Source organism: Falco punctatus, assembly GCF_963210335.1.
Source record: "Falco punctatus genome assembly, chromosome: 1".
Taxonomy (NCBI): domain Eukaryota; kingdom Metazoa; phylum Chordata; class Aves; order Falconiformes; family Falconidae; genus Falco; species Falco punctatus.
In genome coordinates this window covers 64,961,159-64,981,156 of record NC_137580.1, presented here as the reverse complement: position 1 = coordinate 64,981,156, position 19,998 = coordinate 64,961,159, and positions in this window count along the sequence as shown.

Here is a 19,998-nt window from a genome sequence, read left to right as displayed (position 1 = left end):
TTTCCAGAGTGGCAGCAGCTAAATTATCAACATCCAGCAAGTGGCTGTCTTGATTACAGTAAATCCTAAAGGCAATACAGCCTCTTCAATGGAAGAACCAACTGCATTGCTATTTGCAGAATCAAATCATTTCATGTTTGATTTCTGCATGCTTCTTTTGGACTTTGAAGGTTGAGTTATGCATAAAACCGGAGCCCACAAAGTTTTCTCTGCCTTGGAAAGTGAAAAAAGTTTAAACTGTGATGGTAAAAGAGGCATAATGTAAAAATTGGTGTGGAAAGTTCTCCACAGCCAGCCACAACTTACAGTTCTAGGATGATCCACGGAAGCCAGCAAGGTCCTGATTCAGTTTTTATGAGTCCAGAAGAATGAAGCAGTGCTAACCAGAAGAAAAAACAGCCAAAAAAATACCCCAAAACCAAGACCTGAAACACATCTTTATTATGGCCTTATTTGTTTGCAAAGCCTCATTTAATCTATCTCATCTATCACACCTAAACTTTTACTATTTATAGGGTTGTCTTGTTCCAATCTATCTATTGTGTTTTATTAAATTTTAAAACAGGAGATCTCAACAGTGTAGCTGGCTCTTCATGCTCATTTTAAGGACACATTGTCAAGCTTACCAATGTCAACAGAAGCCTTTATATGTCTCCTGTTATTTACAGTCATTTTATTTTTGTTGGATTTCTCAGAGAGACTTTGAATAAGCAGATCTGTGCAAGAGAAAAAAGCATCCTGGAGTTTTTTCCTTACCACCTTTCTATTCTTCCTTACTTTTCAAAGAGGTTTTTAAAAGTCCTTAATTTTAAAGATGGCATTTTCAGATAATGGCAGCTAATTGATTATAATTGGTTCTTTGATTTTCTGTGATACTAGGGTGCCTAACTGCAAATACCACCTCCAGATTACAGTTCTTTCACCTAGGTGAACACAGCTTACTAAGAAACAGCCCACCTTTTGGGAAATGAATCTGAGGGACTCAACTGTAGATGTTTAAGGGACGAAGCAGCATCATATTAACTCATGCCTCAAAAGAGGTCTGTACAAGGAAACTGGGGACAAATGAGTTCAAAGACCCCAGGAGATACTAAAGGCAAAGGGGTTTGACCCTTCTGAGGAAGTACTAGATGAGCTAACACCTGTCAGAATAAAAACAAAGGACATGCGGGGTTTATTGACACATCAAGCCTCCACAGATAAAGTGGGGTTTACTGACATGCAGGGGATGCAATAAATTTTCCCTGAGGATGACAAATTACCTTTTTCAGACACTTGTTAATTAATAATGTTTCTGTCTTACATTTCACTATTCAAATATATTGACATTCAGTATTTTCTTAGGGTACAGCACAACCCAGAACTCACCAATCTTCTCAGCCTTCCATCTGCAGAGTGGGCTTTGGCATTAGAAAGGGATAGATGAGTGCCCACATCCCACCCTGATTTCCATTTTTGCTAGGATATCCTTTGAAATCTTGTAATTATTAAGACTGGAAAACCGAAAAAAATCAACAGCTTGTTTCTTGATATAAATATGCAGGAAAGAATCATCTTACCCAACAGTGAATGACTGAAAGTCAAGTATCTAGGCTAGGCTGGTTATTTTAAAGAAATCTAGCACCTCTCACAGACAACCCACTCTATCATATCAGAGGGAGCTTAAATTATTACTTAGACTTTTGCCCTACAGGTGGACAAATTAATCCTTCCCCAGGATTCCTGCTTTGAATACCCTAGCCTTTCCTTTCCTGCCATAGTTGAAACCACAAAGCAGTAGTAACAATCTTATATTTACAATCAATGCATTTCAGCTTGTAAACAGGAACAGGATTGGCTGAGTTTCAACAGAAGAAGCTTCCCTCACTCTTCTGTACAGAAGGAGATGCTGGTTTCTTCCAAGATTAGAATGATAAAGAATTTTTAACACCAACAGTGTGACCTAATCAAATTAAGTATTTTGAAATAAATACATATGAAGGCTGCACATGTGCCATAATTACATCACTACTAATCAAAAGCACCCTGAGCATTTTATAGTGTTTGTTACTAAGTGAGAGACAGAACTGTGTCAGTCTATTACATCAGCTATCTGCAGGACTGAGCACAGCAGTAAATCCAAGTTATAACAACTGACCAGAAGAAACATCTTTGCAGCTGGTCTTTTGTGCCTAATCCTTTTTCACAGCATCATAGTGAAAGAGGTTCAAAACATGTTCAGAACTGGTAACAGAAGATGTATGAATGAGTCTGAAGGAACCCCTCACAGACCTAAAACACAGAATTGATTGTAAAACCAAATGAATTTGTCTTTCATCCAACAGTCTTTCTCACACCCTGGATTTCCTTGCTGTTCCAGAGATTAGCTTACACCCAGTACTACAGACTATTTGGAGCTAGTTCTTTCCCTTCCAAAACCCAAGTGGTAACTCTCCAGCATGACTCCAGAGATTTAGCAACACATGGAAGCAGTGACAGACCTCTACAATGGTCCAGCTTTCCTGCACAAAGGCATTAAGACATGCACTAATAGAAAACCTGCAACACAGGACTCCCTGTTAAAAAAGCTAGCAGATGGCAATTCAGAGGAGGAATTCCTGGAGAAAGAGAAACAATAAGAAGTAAATCACAAAAAGCTTGGCACAAGAGTTCAATTCACGACCTTTATAAAGCCCTCTGTGCACACAAAGCCCAGCTGTACATTTTGGTTCAGACTGAACAGGATTCCTTTATGGCTTTCAACCCTGCAGGTGCAGATGAGCAGACAGAAAGCCAGGGACAACAGCAGCACTCATCACGGAGTAACCAGAGAATGTTTAAGGCCCCTGGCTATTATTTCGGTTTAGACCTCACTTCAGGTTTCTGCCTCACATGGTACTCCCAGCTGTGTGTGAGAACACCATTATGTAGAGCTGGAAGTCAAAAGCTGGGTGTTTCCCAAAGGTGGCAGACAGACAGGCTGTGTGCTAGCCCAATTTCTCCCTGCTAGCTGCAGCAGCTGACAAACCTGGACAGCTGCTTGCCACCTGTATGCCACAGACCCCAGTGGTGGTGGCAGCAACCAGAAGATGCTCTAAAAGGCCAGCTCACACATTGCTCCTGGACCTATCTTCTTTCTCTTCCAGCGCCCTTGGTCCTCATTCACTACAAAAGTTTTTCTTAAGAGACAGATGGATTCACCCTGGCTCCCTCAAGTTCACCATCAAATGAGCACGAGGGAAGCATTTCTCCCCTCCATCCTTCAGACAGAAGGTTCATGGCCCAAGCTGCCTCTGTTCCTGGTTTGCTTGAATGCATGGAGAATTTAAACCATGACCCTTTGTCACTGCAGCTGACAGAAATGGCCCTTAAAACTCTGAGCACCAAACCAGCTGGGAAATAATGTTCACTTCCCCTTGGAATGACAAGATGGCCCTTCACTGACCTGAAAAAAATGAACAAACCCAGCCTTCTCCCTACTGTCCCCATCCAAAAATACATAATACAACTCCAATTAGCAAAATACTTCATGGGAGATTCAAAATACTCAGATTAGAAAATTATCCCCCTGGGCTCTAAAGACTGCCTCAGACACCCATGGTCCAAGCATGCAGACTTCAATGCCTCTTGGCTGGCTCTACAGGTTTTGCAGGCAGCAAGGCTGTGCTCTGGGACCAGTAAGCCCAAAGGGCAGATCAGATGATTCCATGGGGCCACCTGGCTCTGATAACAAGTGGGTATTCATGCAAACAATGCCGAGACAACGGGAAGGACATGCCAGACATCTGGTTTAGTAGCACAGCACAGGGAAAGTAGCTGTTTCCTACATTCATCTATCCAATCTACCTAGCTAGATTCATCAAAGCAAAGTATCTGTCGCCCTATAGTGTGTCCTCTTTGCTCTCAAAAACATCCCAAGCCTCACACAACCAGTGCTGTGACTAGCACAGGGCTATCTGTAAACAGAAAAAGAACAGAACTCACTTTAGACTTAGTTATTTTGCACATAAAATTATGTGTAACACTGAGTCATTTGCTTTGAAAACATTCAGCTAACCACAGAATAGATCACCAAACCCAAAAGCTGGTGTTTTTCCTTTATCTGTTGCAGCAAATACCAGGTGAGATATGATGCACCCTTTATAGGCAGCCTTGTGAAACCTTCAAGTGCTATGCATAGTAAAGCCCACTGCTGAGATAGTGATCAAAAACTTTAATACGGGACAAATGTCAAAGTGAGAAAAGAGCTAGAAAATGTTAATAGCCTGTCTTTAATCGCATGCTGGCTCTTCATCTCAAGGCAAACAGCTTACTAGAGCTTCAGTTGTACTACAATAACAGTTTGCTGAAATGAACGAAGCAGCATTGTTAATGCTGAGCTACTATTATGTCCTTAAGTGTGCATGACTTACTTTTAACAGAACAGTTCAGTTCACATTTGTTATACAGACAATAGCAGCACTTTGGAAGAGGGTATAAAACTTTCAAATCTCCAGATAAATATTCAATGTGACAGTAATTCACAGGTTATTCAAAGCTCACTTTCAACAGAAAATAGTCTCCTGCAGTAATGCAAGCTCCCCCACCCCTTTTGTTAAAACAGTTGTTCCATTCATAAACTGCAAGTTGAAGTAATAGCAAAAATTTAACAACCACTCCTAAAAATATACGAAGAAAATCTAAAACTGTCTCAAAGTCAATCCATTTAAGCTGCAAACATATCTAGAGAGCGTGAATCTCACTGGGCACGAAACACAACAGCATCATCTGTTGATGTTGAACAGCCCATTGTTTACTCAAGGCAGACAGAGGGAGCTGTTGCTATTCAAACGAGAGATGCTCTGGGACAGACACACACGATGATATATAATCAAGTAGTTTGAAAGATGACTGGCACCACAGACCTCATTTACTAAGGTCAAAGAGAAAATGCATCTGTAATTCCCCCATTTGCTTGTACAGTTTTCATCATCTCTTGCAAAAAAAGCACAAACAGTAATGCTGAAGTGATGTATAACGTTAAAAATAAGTTTTTCAAGCCTGCCTCAATTACAGTCCATTATCAAAGCCAAGTAGGTTTGAAAGCATTTATCCCCAGATGTGCTTTATATCAGTGTGAAGGGAGCACTTGCCATGGACCAATAGACTGGGTTGCAGACTGAAAAGACAGAGGGGCACATCCCATGCTGCCTCAGAGGATCATGGACCCAGGTTCAAATCGGCTGCTGCAGGCTTGCAACATAACCCTGGTCAAGCCACTTAGCTCTAGTCGCCCTCCCTGCGATAGCCTCTCAACACTGCTGGCAGCAGTTCTAGGTAGGACCCAGGTCCAGTTTTCCAGGCTCAGGCTATTTTCTCATTGACCTGTCTAAAGGCTGGCACCTAAATTGTTAAGGAACAAGTTGTCCTCAAAGCCTAGGAACAGGAAACTATGCAGGCCTATTCTGAATCAGACTGAAGTCCAGCTAAGAGATGTCTTCTATCTAGCAATTATTTAGAGCAAGAGTCAATACAGGTCTTGACCCCACCACATCCTTCCACTTCGACAGGTAAGACATGAGTGTTCCCAAGAAAGATTTTATCTAGAGCATTGACTGCTAAATGGATATTCAGCCTGTTCATTAACTTGACTAAACCTTTCTGAAGTTTTATTAATACCCTCCATAGCATTCTCTGGCAGTGAGGTCTGCAGGTTAATTAAGGACTACAAGGAAAAAATAGTTTTAAACTCTCTACCCAACAACTTAATATGCTGCTGTATTTTCTTTTCGTAAGAAGTTTCTCAGCAGTTCTTATCCTCCACCCCACATACAGAAACAAAACCACTGTCCCATTATCAGCTATGGCACTAAACACCAGCCATCACTGCTGTTCACCCAGGACAGGCATTCCCCACAGAATGGAGGAGAAAGTCAACACCTGAGAGATGCAGCCAGCAGACTCCAATTAAGTCACTAAACTCCACAATTACTCAGAATATTTGACCATCAATAGGCTAGGTGCACAACTCTCTATCCTTTGCACTTCTTTACTTTTGCTTTCTAGTAGCTTCATTCAACACATTAACAGATTTACACACACACACAGAGCACAGTAATGTCCTTGGCCTCAAAAAATGTGACAGGACTAGCAACAATTAGCTTAAACTGAGTATCTGAAGACCTTTCATTATATTTGAAGACCTTCCATTAATGGGATCCACAGCAAATAGTCTACAATCCTTTTAAAATATGGATCTCTACTCTGAGGAGGAAATTTTAGGAAGACACAAAATATGCCAAAGTATAATTATGCTATTCTGCTTTTGCTCATATTGGCAAGAGTGTTGTGCTGTGGGAAGTGAGCTTCAGTTCAATATTCACTGAGGGGGCTAAAAAAAAAAGGCTCACAAAAACTAATGGCACTTTAACTAGAGCTGGGTGAAACACCCAATAAAACAAGAAAGCACAGGAAACCAGCCTGACTTTCTGATCCATTGCCAGCACCGTTTTGCTCTTTTACAATCAGCAAATCAAGAGAGGACAGTAACAGAGCAGAGCTGGTTTACCATGTTTAGAAGACATACTTCGTAAGCTTATCAGGGAGATTATTTATTTCTTTTTGCCATGCCTCTGCTTTAACAGAGATTGCATCCCAGTAATTAAACAGGGAAGTCTATTGCATGCTTCCATGGAATTTAATGACTCATATCTACTCAATATCAGAGCACAGACTTCTTGCCCTTAATGTCAGGCTGAAGTCCTTCAGGTGGGATTCCCCAGAGTACTCAGTATACCCCGCCTTGTTGCAGCCAGTGACATAAAACCTCCTGACCTAAGTAAGAACAGAGTCCACCAATGCAATACCCTAGCTGCTCTTTCTCCTACTTTTGAATTTGTCTCCCTACTGCCACAGACAGTTTGATTGATGCCAGTCAAGTTGTTAAACCCCATCTCATGTAAAAGATATACATCATTATTCTACTGAGCAAAGCCTGAAGGTATCTACTCCACAGAGAGGATTCAATTTCAGAATATAGTCCAAAACTGTACTTTATATTTTGTTTAATACTTTGATTTATATCCTCATTAGCATGGGGGAATAGCTCCTATTAAAACTATTAAAGATAATTTTCGCAATAATATCAAAGGATATGAGTAGGTGTAATGATAGTACTAACGATAAAAATTAATAACCATTCATTATTTTTAATCATATGTACAGTTGAAATGAATAATCAGGAAAATAAACAAGACATTTTATATGAACCTAAAACTAAGGGGATGTGAAAACACTATAAATTACACTCTAAATTGTCCACTCAAACTTTAATATTGCATTTGTGCAGACAGGAAAGTATTCTGCAGGTCGGCCAGGCACCTAGGAACAATGAGCAGCATAATATCCGCCCTGTTCACCTCTTCCACACCTGCATCCTTTGATGCCCCCCTCACTCTGACACGTCCGGGATAATGGGAGCATTTGGCATCTTACTTCTAGGTATATATGAGAGATCACTGGATTGGGATGTTCTTAATGTGAAAAGCACCAGTAATAACATTTCTTCCCTCAGTCTCTACAGCTGTTCCTTTACTATCATCCCATTGGCCATGTCTGTTCAGATCGTTAGCATGGCACTATTTCTCACTCATAGGGAGGACAGCACTGCCAATGCCTCTACAGACTTCAGCAAAAACACATCTTGGGTTCAAGCTCAGTTGTCAGCACAACCAACCAAAAGAAATACCCATGTGACTTTGCAGGATTCATTTAGCATTCTCAGGCTGATGAGTGCCTAACCAAGCTGAGCTTCACACAGCAGCTCTCAGCAGTGCGTGTAAGTAGGCTGGGCTGACTTGAAGCAAAAACTCTGCTGCCAGACTGACGTACACAGCAGTGGATTCTTGCAACTAAGTTCCCTTACAGTTATGAAACAGCTTCAAAAAGTACCAACTTGCACTACTTGTTCTGGATTTCAAGCATGCAAGACTAATACCCAGCAAATTAGACACTGTAATTCCCATCCTTGTTTTAAAGCTCTGGAAACACAGCTCAAGCTAAGCACCACTTTCAAAGTACATACTTAAATGATACTTTCACCTTTCGGTCTTAAAGGTGGCAAGATTTCTTCTTGTCTTGGAAGGAGGACAGTCATTCAGATTTTGTTTAAGGACAAAGGAGTAGATGGGAAATTAAGCAAGAAATAGACCTCTTAACTGACTGAGTGATTTTCAACAATAGAACTGCAATTTTGTTTTCATCACAGGTCACCTTAAAGGTTTTGCAAGCCTTTGCTAGATATTAAATTCTCTGGTGAAAGTTACAAAAGCCATTTGAAAGTTGAAGTGATTTTATCTTCAAAATCAAATGTAAGCTTTGCTGCTGTCAAAAGCTCTGTGCCTGTGTCATCTAAAACACATGTTCTATCTTAATTCTGAAATAACCGATATAGCTTTCAGACTGCAGGCAGGCTGCATCTTTGAAAGTTTCACTGCTCCAAAACTTCAGTAGCTAGACTATTCCACAGCCTCAGTAAAGGGGGGAAAATACGTGTCACACAGGACTTTTTCAAGAAACATGCTTTACCTTCTCCTCAGATAAGGTTCTGGGACAGTGAAAAAACAGTGCCATACTGAAAGACCTCCTAAAACAATAGATGATCTTGTATCAATATGATAATAGTAGCACTTTAAGGAAAACGAAAACACTACGCTGTATATCATTTACCACAATGAGGCCTTCTGTAAAGTCATGTACTTGTTTGTAATTGTATCTTGCTTTTCTTTTAATTATAAACTCACTAGTGCAATGGAAATGCTAATGGTGGCATGAATAGCTGCTGCCTTTATACTAGTCATTCATTTTGGGCATGTGTTAAATCTTAAACTGAGGAAGGCTCCCATAGGTGAACATGCATGCTCATAAAAACCCTTCCCCAGCTGATGAAGTCCCACACACTAATTGTCACCTCAGTGGCTGGTTGTGCCATGCAAACCTTTGCAAACTTGGCCAAAGCTACCAAACATCCCAGCTGCTTCCATAACAATACTTTCCATGCTAGCAATTGCGGAAGTAGTTCCCAAAAGACAGATTTGTTTCCTGGGACACTGGGAAGGACAACTTAAAGCTAATTTCCATTACCTTGTCAGCTTAATATGGAGGTTGGAGGAATGGTTCCACTAAAGCAAGTTGCCCACATCTCACTCCAACCCCTTGGCAGTTTTACAGAACATGCAGAGCCCATTGCCAAAAGCAGCCAGACTGCCCTATGTCAGTAAAAGCTTTTCAACAGCAAGAAAGAAAAAAATCCACAGTTAAAGAGAAAAAGTAAAAGAAGTCTTTTATCACCTCCAGCATTTCACTTCTGCATTCCACCAGAAAGGTGATCATCCAGTCCTCATATGTCTGTACACAGCATGTTTTGCAGGACAGTGGTCATGATGTTGGTGGTCTGTCCTTGGTGCTAGGAAGTCTTCACCATCTAGAGAGAAATCATAGGCAGGACAGGCAACGTAAGTCCTGCTCCAGCTCATCAGAAACTCAAAGGTACTGTTGGGCTGGCAGTTACAGGATCACATAAGACACAATCCCTTTACTGTGTGTACAAGAGCTTTATATTTTATGCAGCTAATGGATTTAGAAGCTTTTCCCCTCATGTTCATTTATCTGCAAAACTTGTACTCTGACAAAAACACTAGATGAGTTCATGAAGATCAGTGTTGCCCTGAGAATGCATGTTCCTGAGAGCAAAAAAATAGTCAAAACAATCATAATGACACGTTTCCACACCTAGGGCTGTGCCAGGGCTCACGACCGTCGTTCTTTGGTGAGTGGGTCTGGCACGTGGGCTGGTGCGTGCGCTTTGGGGGCTCACAGCTGGGCTCCCAGGCTGGCCTGGGGTCAGGGGGACAGGGTTGGGGGCCTGTGGGTTTCAGGGCTTGAGGAGAGGCTTAGGGGCTGTTCTGGGAGTTGTGTGGTGGGTTTTAGGGTCACAAACAGCAGCGCAAGTTCTGCAGTTTCCAGTACTTGAGAAGAAAGGCTGAACCCTGTGTTTTCCAGACCTGGCCACTGGCTCGGGGGGGGGGGGGGGCGGGGGGGGGAAGTTCTGTGGGTGCAACCCCTGACACTGACCTCAGGGAGGGTCAGTCATGGGCTTTGGGCCCCAGAGGGAGATACACACCCTTGGGTGTCCAGGCCCAGACCCTGCGGCTGTCGTGGGGCTCAGAGGCTGAGCCCCATGTGTTCTGTGCTGGGAAATGGCGACCATTTCCCACATTTTCCAGACTTGGAAACAGGCACACGGGCCGTTCTTGGGGCCTGGAAACAGACAAACCCCTGCGGGTTTGGGGCTGCGGAACTGGCTCCTGGGGCTGCGCTGTGGAACTGGGGCCGAGTTCTGTGTGACTGGGCTCAGAAACAGACCGAGTCATCGGTTCATGTGCAGGGGGCGGGAGGACACTGGGTGCCAGGCAGGGCACACAGACCCCCGCTGAAGGTTGGTCCCCGCAGCTTGGGGGTCCAGCGTGCACCAGGCTGGACTCAATGTCTGAGAGAGTCTCTGGGGCAAGAGGCACTTTTCACACCATCTTCATGTGTCTGGCTCTTAATTTGAAGTGTGTACAACAGCTGAAATGGTCATTAACTCATTAGTCCGTATTTAGAGAATGTACAATGATGACAGTTCATGCTCTTATGACAGTGACTGATTTATGACCTTGTGGAAGCCCACACTGCTATAATGAGCAGAAGCTGTAATTAGCGTGAGGAGGGGCAGGGCTGTTCCCAGCCAGGAGCAGGGCAGGCAGCAGCAACAGCCTCAGCCACCGGCAGCCCAGCTTCCTCCTCAGGGAGTCAATAAACGCAGGGCAGGTCTCTCCCCACCGCTTTCGAGGGCAGAAATGACGTGTCCCAGCGCACGCGTGGCTCCTGCTCGGCAATCGGAGGGCGCAGCGCCACCAGGCCGGTCACCCTCACTCGCCACAGATGAACCCAGGACCGAACCGGCTCCTCCATCCCTGGGGAGAAAGGCATCTTCCAGCAAGAAAACAGCCAAACAGCATCTTTGATTTCACATTACACTTCTACAATACTTTCTGTATTTATAAACTAATTACTAGGTGTTCAATAATCAGACAATATTTGTAAACTAATAATTACATAAATACTTGTAAATTGATTATTCAACACATGCTCAATATTAAGCTATGATACTTACAATCAAGTGACGGCAGCGATTTATTTGCAACCACGTCAAGAGCCCCCTGGCACCGCAGCAAGCAGACGCTGCACTCCCACCCCCACAGAGGTGACGGGCGCAGGCAGCACCTCAGCAGTCGCCCAGCTCAGGCCTTTCCCCTCGGCATCGGGCAGGGGGTGGCCTCAGGGGAAGGGGAGCAGCTGGGGGCTCATCCCCAAGGAGGCAAGTCAGGTCAGCCGGCCCTGGCTTGTGCCAGCAGCCGTGCCACCGCCGAGTGCCGCGCAACAGCCCTGCGGGTCGCCCTGCAGGCACCTCCCCAGTGAAGAGCCCATGACGGAGCAGAGTCTGGCGAGGCAGTGGGGCAGCAGCGGGGCACGGTTTTACCTGCCTGTGGGGCCAGGATGAAGCCACCCGTGTGGTCAGGACCTACCTCAAAGGTCCTCTGGGCTCAGCACTGGGTGGGAGGTGCTGAGGTGGCCTTCAGCGAGCGTGAAGAGGGTTTCATTGATGGAGAGTGAGGCCCTGAGTGCTGCTTCAGTGCACCTGTGGGTCTGGGTCCTGGGTCTCACTCCAGCTCAGCCTGGTGCCTGGTTTTCCTGCAGGCAGTTTCCATCGTGAGCAAAACTTTACTGTGAGGGTGGTGAGACACTGGAGTAAGTTTCCCAGAGCCGCTGTGGATGCCTCATCCCTGGCAGTGTTCAGGGCCAGGTTGGATGGGGCTTTGAGTAACCTGGTCTGGTGGAAGGCGTCCCTGGTCATTGCAGGGGGGCTGGAACTAAGTCATCTTCAAGGTCCCTTCCAACCCAAACTATGATTCTAAAACAGCTTCAGCGTGGAGGAAATTAACTTATTCCCAACTGAAATAAAATCACAATGGCTAATGTACACAGTATGACACAAAAAAAAGAACCCAGCACTTTTTGCAGCCCTTTTTCCTGGCTTCACTCCCTGGCCCAGCATCTCCCCTTGGGCAGCCCCACACCAGGTCAAGCCCAGCATGTGGGGGCTTCTCACTGCTCCTCCTCACACCCCCTCACCCTGATTTTCCACCCCCCCTCAGCAGTTTTCCTGGGGCGCCCCCAGCATGGCCGAGGGGCTCAGCCCTGCCCGTGGGAGCTGGCTGGGCCTGGCCCGGGGCTGTCACCGGCACTGGTTGCCATTTCCCTGCAGATGGGTGCAGTGGCTTGATGCCAGGCACTGGTGCTGGGACAGCCGGGGCAGGAGGGGCTCCGGGCTGGCAGCAGGGCACTGGCTGCAGGCACTGGGGCTGCTGCGGCCTGGGAGCCTTGCAGGGTGCTGCCACCCCTGGCATGGCGGCTGTACGGAGCAGGTTGTGCTCTCTGTGGTGCGGGGCTGGGGTGGTGGTGGAGCCGGTCACGGTGAGCACCAGAAGTGTGTGGTGGTGCACCAGGCAGAGCTCGGGTGTGCTGGGGCTGCTGGTGGCCAGGGCTGGTCCCTGCTGTGACCCCCCTCACATGGGCTGGTGTGCTGCTCTGGGGCTGCCACCTCCTTCTGCTCTAGCGTGGCATGGCTTACCCTCATGCCACCAAAACAGCTTCAAGAACCAGCTCACCATGACAGGTCACTCCTGCCCCTAAGTCATCCATGTATCCTAGGCAAATGACAGTGACTGGCTTGACTGGAGTGGAGAGCTGTAGCGCAGACCCTGGGGGCCTGGCTGCAGAAACATGGGATTGAGCAGTGAAGCCACCGGTCTCCTCTGAAGATACAAAATATGCAGGCATATGAGTGGTGTGTGTCATTTCTATGGGTATTGTTGCCTTCACCAGTGTGACTTTCCTGCATCATTAACAATAGTAAGAAGGTGACTAGCAAAGCAAGAAGGAATAGTGGTAACTGTGAAAATTAATCTGTTACATCTCAGCTTTTCAGTTTGCAGTTTTGAGTTTGACAAACTTAAAAGGTGACTTAAACAAAGACTTCTTTGGTAGCCTAAGACATTGTTGCATCCATGAACATAAAGTGCAAGCTGTATGGAAAGCCATCCAAATCACTACTCAATACTGGATGAAACACTGCAGCATTTTTACAGGTAGTTTAACTAGGAGGCAGAAGCTGAATATGCAAGTAGAATACATCAAAGCTCCTGTGCAAATACTAATTAGTAATGATGGCTTGCTGCAGAGGCTAAGCACAAAGATGAGAAACAGGTAACTGCCCAGGAGGCCCAGTTAAAATGTAGGAAAAGACTGCAAATTCAAGGAAATAATATCTTTAATCGGAGCTTCCCCCCTCCCCCCCCAGTATAAAACAAAAGGAACAAGAGATGGCTGTCCAAACCATGAAGCAAATGAAGACACTGACAAAGAGTTCATACTTCAGGAACAGATAGTCTCAAAAAGTGATTCCATGAATCTCCATCAACTGCTAGGAAAATGCTCTAAACCCAAGCACCTTCATGACCTTCGTGGGGCTCTGGTTTGTTGTACAGCATAATCCTCTACAAGACAACAGCTTAAAGAAGCAGCTGAACCTAGTGCTGGAGCTATTGATTTCAGTTATGTTCTTTCAAGCAAGTGTGTGTAAGTATAGGAGAAATCTCAGAGGGGAGACTAATGAATAGTAAAATGTTGATTCTTCCAGAGCAGAAGTAATATTGAAGGAAAATGGTTGTTTTGGCTGAACTTTAACCAGCAGCTCAGCTCCATGCAGCTGCTTGCTCAGAATTGGAAGGATGAAAGTTAGAAAACTTGTGGGTTGGGATGAAGACAGTTTAACAGGTAAAGCAAAAGCTGCACATGCAAGCAAAGCAAACCAAGGAGTTAATTCACTACTTCCCATCAGCAGGCAGGTATTCAGCCATTCCCAGGAGAGCAGGGCTCCATTGAGTGTAATGGATACTTGGAAAAACAAATGCTGAATGTCTTCCTTTCCTCCTTCTTCCTCCAACTTTTATTGCTGAGCCTGATGGCACATGGTATGGGATATCCCTTTGGTCAGCTGTCCCAGCTGTGTCCCCTCCCAACTTCTCATGCACTCCCACCCTACTTGCTGGCAGGGCAGCGTGAGAAGCAGAAGAGGCCTTGATGTTGTGTAAGCACTACTCAACAGTAGCTAAAATGTTCCTGTGTTATCAACGCTGTTTTCAGCATAAATCCAAAATATAGCCCCATACGATATACTATGAAGAAAATTAACTCTATCCTGGCCAAACCCAATAAAATAGAGGATAATCGTACCTGTCTATAACTGAGGCTTAACTGTTACATTTCATGTTTCCTGAAGTTGACACTATAGCACGATTATAATTTATGAATTAAAACATTTCCTGTGAAGGAAAAAAGATGGTAAAAATCTATACCTAAGTGTACCAACTGCAACTTTAAACTATAAACTTTATCTATCTCTTTGTTATAGGCAAGAGATGGAAACAAGAAATAACAATCTGGTGAACAGCTCTTCAAGAATAATAGCCAATAAACTGAATAAAAGAAGAAAAACATAATCTACTGACTAGGTTGTCCGACCATGGCTGAAGTTATAGGAAAGAAGAAAATAAGGAAACCAAGTGGCACAAATTCAAGGGTGTCTCAGAGTCCGAGCAAAAGAAACTCTGTTTCCCTCCCACTGTTAAACATGATCAGAATGACCTGATCATTAATATATTTATGTACAAATTGTGAAGTGTGTATATAAATCTGTATAGATATAATTATATGTATTTGCAAATTAAACTTGGGTTGGAAGAAACAAGTGATTCAATTAAGCCCAAATGTTTCCCACATGCAATCTGGTAAAGTATAATTTATTATGATCTAGCTATCTCTGCAACTTCAGAAGTGAGAACTATACTTTCAGGTCTTTCAGAAAACCATTACAGAAATTAACAGTCCTTAAACAGGTAAGAAAGAGTAGGTAAAAATAGGTTAAAAGTAGTACTTGGCAGATAGAAGAGCTTCCTTAATTAGAGATGTCAAAAAACTAAATCTGTATTATGTAGGCATGTAACTTTATGGGAAAATGTTATCAGATGACTAACCGAGTAATTGTAAAAATATAAAGTTACTATATTCCTTTTCTGAATGCTAGCTGCTATTTTCCCATTAAAATCCTTTGAGCAAGATATTTGGTAAACCACATAGTGTGTCATCTTTGCCGTAAAACCACAGTTTGAAGTGGCCACCCACACCGTACCTGTAATAGAAGAGACTCCACCGGTGACTAAGCCTGTGGGAATCTGTGGAAACAAGGGGAGCAGCCAGCACTGTGCTCTCAGGGATAAAATTGTTTGTAAAAAGTTACCCTGGGTTATCCACCATGCAAAAATGTTAGTCTATACATGGTAATCTCCCAACAGTGCAACTTGTTCAGGTCTCTCAGCTCCAGGACTGCAGCATTTGGCCTTGTACCCTTGTTATAAACTGTCACTAACATCTGCCATACTGTGAAGTGTATGTTGATGGCTGTGCTGCTGCATGTGTATATTCATCCTAGCAGTGGAGAAGAACAGGTTAGTGGGTGGGCTGTAATGCTGGGTATTGTCAGAGCTGTGTCCAGGGCCAGCATGGGGCTCGTTCCCACTGGAGGTTTGTGCAGGGCTTTGACCTGTGCTTGCCTTTACCCTTGGAGTCTCATCACCTTGCACTGGCAGATGCTGAATGCTGCATGCCTGCTAGTATTGTCCTTAAAACTGTCCTTTCTTCCAGGTTGTCGTGGTTTAACCCTGGCCAGCAACCAAGCACCACACAGCCACTCGCTCACTTCTTCCACAGTGGGATGGGGGAGAGGATCAAAACAGTAAAAGTGAGAAAACTCTTGGGTTGAGATAAAGACAGCTTAATAGGCAAAACAAAAGGCACACATGCAAGTGAAGAAAAACAATGAATTCATTCACTACTTCCCACTGGCAGGCAGTTTTTCAGGCATCTCCAGGGAAGCAGGGCTCCACCACACATCACAGTTACTTGGGAAGACAAATGCCACAATTCTGAATGCCCGCACCCCCCCCCCCCCCCCCCCCCCCCTTCTTCCCTCAGCTTATATACTGAGCATGATGTCATACGGGATGGAATATCCCTTTGGTTAGTTCAGGTCAGCTGTCCTGGCTGTGTCCCCTCACAATTTCCCATGTCACTCCAGTCCTCTTGCAGGCAGGGCCAAGGGCCTGAGAAACTGAAAAGTCCTTGACTTAGTATAAACATTACTTAACAACTAAAGCCATCAGTGTGCTATCAGCATTGTTCTCACACCAACCAAAACACAGCACTGCACCAGCTCCTGAGAAGAAAACTAACTTTATCCCAGCTGAAAACAGAACACAGGTCTGGGCTGCTATTAGTTTAGACCCTTGTGCTAGGGAGCAAATAAAGGTTAGAAGATACACTAGTAGCTAACAGTCACTTATGTAGTCCATAAATACCTCAGTATACTCCGGTAATGCACCTGCACAAAACTTAACAGCCAATTAGTGCTGCAACTTCTGTGCTGAGAAAAGCATGCTCCCTTCAGTCAGTACTGTGAGCCTTGCAGGTGAGAGAAACAGACAGGGAGATTGAGGAGGGCCTGATGAAACTAGGATGCTTTTCAAAAGCCTTGGCTTTCATCTTACAAAGATGTTTTTAGCAGCATGTTTGAGGTCAGTTTTGGATGTCCATACCCCTCTTTTGTAAAAAGTCTAAAGTCAAGGATATGGTAGAGGAACCTGAGTGCAACTGGTACAGGCTAGAAAACATTGAATCAAAACCTTTCCTCTAAAGCGTGACAAGAGTGAATCTTCTGTACCTGATACACTGAGTACCCAACAGCCCAGAAATTAAAATATGAAGACCTGATACACCTGATTAAAAATCCCACATAAACCAAGATTTCTTGTGCCATGGCCAAACTTCCAGGATTAGCAGGTAGTACCTGATGAACATGAACTGAAGCAGGACTTCTTCAGACCCAGACAGGAGCGAGCTCCCTTTGGAGTCCAGATGTGGGGTACAGATGAACTGTAAGTACACTGCCACAGAAACACTGGAAACAAACCAAAAGCCTTCACCTGCATAATGTCTATTTTGGATATAATAAAAGCACTAAAAATGAGAATTTCTATAGGCTGCTTTCACAGGAGCTTTCTCCAGATTTCTGCATCCAAAGGACAGTCTTCCAACTCTCAGGGTTAGGAAAACCTCCTAAAGATTTCGCTTATTAAAATGTTTCTCAAGTTAATTTGAGAAGGAAGCATCAAGAGTATTTCAAAGCAGACTGTTTGTTCTAAGAGCAGTTGCCAATATTTTTTAATTCTTCTTTTTTTTTTTTTTTTTTTCTTTGGCAGCCCATTGAGTGCTACTGTGCTGGGTTTTCATCTCAGAAAAACAAAACCATCCTCTGGAGTCTGAAGATAAACATCAGTTTCCTTAAAAGGTTAAGCTGATGAAATGGTAGGCATAGGCATAGCCTGTCAGACCACAGACAAGAAGTTTATGGTGAGCTGTCCCTATACTTTGCTCAGGGCCTCAGACAACTAATACTTGAGTTCAGAGAAACTTTTATGGGGGAAAAAAAGCCAACGTTTTAGGTGAAATGCCCAGATATTGTTCACCAGACGGAATTCTCTGTTGTCTTGTCACTTTGGCTGTAGTCAGTCAAACTCTGCCTTTTTCAAACATATTTAGGATCAGTATGTCAACTCCAAGAGGCAGCTCAAATAGTCATTCTGTCAAATACATCCATCATTCTGTCTTCATAGTAGGTTTCTGTGGGCCAAACCAACCCCAGTAAGATTTCTCCTCTTATTTTTACTACCTTAAAATAATACTCCCAAAGGAAAACTCAAACAGCTAGTCAGAGCCTTGTTTTTCAAATGTTTATTGCTATTAGGCTTAGCTATTCCCCCAAAAATATCCCAGTAGCTATCTTGCCATAACACAGATGTGAAAAGTGTCTGATGTCATTATTCAAAACCTAGGAAACCTGGACATCTCTTCCTGCTTGCATTGTATTTCACTGAGCAGTTGACCTACGGCACACAGTTTGTGTGTGCAGAAGCAGCAGGTAGCTACTGTCACTAGCTGCTATACGATTCCTTCCCTTTTCACAGAGGACTTCCTCGATGCCTTTAGCACTGCTGAAGGAGGCAAGTATCTCTGCAAATCTGTGCCCCACAAAAATACTCTAGAAAGCGGTAGTGAGACAAGAGGCTAGTGAAGAGCTACCAATTACAGGCCAAGAAGCAGGTGCTTTCACTGGGAGCTCCCCAGGTGGACTGGCAGGCCACAGAATAAGGATCTTAGCAGCCAAGAGGAGAGTGCTTCACCTGGGTGCCACATCTACCACAAGCTGACTGGAGCTTCAAGGACAATCCAGGAAAATCAATACTAGCTCCTTTCTCTGAAGTAGTTCACAAGGAGAAATGGGACCTCTGTCTGCTGCTGCAATGCTACTGGCAAAGCCAGCAAAAATATATCATCCACAAACCTTTACCCACAGACTTTGGAGCAAAAGGCCTCCCCTGAACAGAGGAGGATGGGGCAGAAAGTGAAGAGGTGGCCCTAAACACAAAAGCTGAAACATAACTATTGGGGAGCCTTCCAAGGCTGGAAAACTGTTCTGCAGTGAGGTGCCTGCTTGCAATTAAAAGATAATTGCACCAAACAACTGCCCAAAGGAGAAGAGTCACCCCATGCACAACAGGAGCAAAGACCTGGCTCACAGCATCGTTAGGTTTGGTGTACACCTCGCGTTGCTACAACACTGTCTCTGAGGTAAATGGGGTAATGTAATTAGAGGTGCCGATAAACAGTTTCTACCAAGGAACTGTGTAGCCAAGGCTGCTAAGCCAAGAACATGTCTTACCCTTAAATGTGAGGAGGACCAAGTCGGCTCCAGTGCCTTCCCCTAAGTTAAATACTGGCCCATACACCTGGAGTCAGCCCTGAGCTACCTAGAACTCCTAGAACTACTGGTACGGCTGTTTGTAACAACACACACCCTGTCAGAGAAAAATCTATTCAGAGGGTCTGGACATGGGCAGTAAGGGGGTGCTAAAGTGGTACAAGAGGAAATTAAAACAAAAATGAGGGTGGTGGTATGGAGGAGGACACAAACAGCATTTCAGTATAATTTCTGGTGCTGCTGGGAGAAGGTCCCTCAGGACTTGGCCACCTCGGGGCACAGCCTCCTGTCCTTGTCTGCACGTCAGGCAGCCACCAAACCAGGAGAGGAGGAAACTGCTGCCAACTGGTAACGCCTATAGAAAGTAACACTGCTACTGCAGCTGTAAGTGCAAAGTGTGGAGTTTTAGGATTGATGGTGTAATTCATTTATCCATGTAACAAACCTGCATTCAGAACACTTAAGTCAGAAGATTCCAGACTGCAGCATGTTAGCACCAGAAGGGTCTGATCAAACCTGAGAGCTTTCATGGGGAGGGCAATGCAAAATGAATTAAAACTGATCAAAAATCTCTGTGCACTAAGTTAGATTAATGCTGCCATACATCATCCTGTGCCAATATGAAGTGGCAGTGTCACTTCCTAGTGTTACTTTATTAAAGAAGCCATATGAACACAGATCTGCAACACTATTTTTAGTTTTGATTCATAAAGCATCAGTTTGCAACACAGCAAATGAACTTCCAGCCTTTAACTTGCATTACATTTAGCATTATTGAAACTCTGATACTGTGCACCAGGAAGAAGCAAAACAAGTAAATCACAGGAGATGAGGTGACGTGAATGCTGTAAATCTGCCTGAAATAAAGTATTACCAGTGGGTTTGATCACTAAAATCCATGACACAGAAAAAGCATTAGGAAAAGTGAATAATACAACCGATGAACAGATAAAAATTTGAAACACACTGTGTAAGTGTGTATCTGTCACAACAAATACTGGTCA